Here is a 1528-nt window from a genome sequence, read left to right as displayed (position 1 = left end):
CGGAATGGGCTGACACCAGGGGCTCAAGTGGAAAGCGGGTGTTGTAAGAATTATGAAGTCAACATATGTATTAATGTGCTGGACACAAATGACGTATGTACAGATTGTGATGAGTTGTATGAGCCCCTAATAAAATGATTATTTAATTTTTAAAAAAAGGTCCGAGAAACAGTGGGAGAAAATTGTGGAACAAAACTCAAAATCATATATTTTTTAAAACCTAGATTTACTGGTAGGGTAAAGACTAGTGGAACCTCCAAGACTATAGCTCTTGCTTCAAGTATGGAAAGAAACTCGCCCCAGGGCTAAATTTTCAGCCATGCTTTAAGTCTATAAAAGGCACGATAAGATTAAGCATGGTGTGCTTAACATAATAATGAACCATTTGAGATTAGAAAGGAGGCATCAACCCTAAGAAAAAAATCAGAGGGTTAGAAAAGTCATCCCAACCCAGGCCAGAGACTGACTGGGACACACAATCAATTATGCAAATGCAAGTTGAAGTTGAAGCTGACGAAAATTAGAGCGAGTCCATGAGAACCAAAATGTGATGTTGACTAGATCCAACTTGAATATAGTGGAATCGCAAGAACAAACTTGACACTTGAAACTAATGATGAAAGACCTGACAAGTAGGCTTGACATTAGAATGTCATACATGACGGGGGGAAATATCATTAAAAAGGCAGCAAATATGAGGTGTGCTTTATTTAAAAAATGCATAAGAGGCATAGGGAAAAAGCTACTTAGACAAACATTCCTGGGGTGAGGACCAGGTAGTATGGCAGGGGCCTAACCAAATCCAGGGATATATATGGTAGCCAACTAAAAAGGAGGGGAGGCAGGAAAAAAAATAAAGAGAAATGGGTAGCAGGGGAGCAGGGCACTAACCCACCCAATGGGAGGGTATTGTTTATATCTCCACAGGGAAAGAGGTACCAGACTTCAACCCAGTGCTCCGAGATGTGAATGTCACATACTGGCATGGAGCAGGGAACCAGTGGAGATGTCTGATGGGCCTGCCCCAATCCCAACTATGTGGACACCTGCCCCCAGAAGAATTTGTTTCAGAGGACAGCACTGAATCTGCAGCTCCGGGAGAGGGACATGTCTGATCAGAGCACACGGGAGCAGATGAAGGGGGAAGAGGAGAGTGGAGCACATCCTGGCCCACCAGGCCTGGAGGATGATATCCCCACTCCGAACAGTCAGTGCACAGAGTGGACCATATGGCTGATCCCACTATGAGACACGACATCCCTCACTAACCCATAGCCCTACAGGGGATGACACTGGAGACACAGTGTGGGAATTCTGATCTGATCCCATCACACCGAGGCAAAACACTAAGGGCGTGGAACAGAATAGCAAGGGGAGCAAAGCAACGAAGTCCCCAAGGAATACCAAAAATAGACTTCGGTGTCACGGCTTGGCGCCCCAACAGACACGACTGGAAAACACTCCTTAAGGCCAACAAACAGTCCTTGAACTAACTACAAACTTTTCTTTCTTGTCGTTGTGTTTTGTC

Source organism: Echinops telfairi, unplaced genomic scaffold, assembly GCF_000313985.2.
Source record: "Echinops telfairi isolate 266 unplaced genomic scaffold, ASM31398v2 ScPeMD7_30;HRSCAF=105, whole genome shotgun sequence".
Lineage (NCBI taxonomy): Eukaryota > Metazoa > Chordata > Mammalia > Afrosoricida > Tenrecidae > Echinops > Echinops telfairi.
This window is presented reverse-complemented; position numbering follows the sequence as displayed.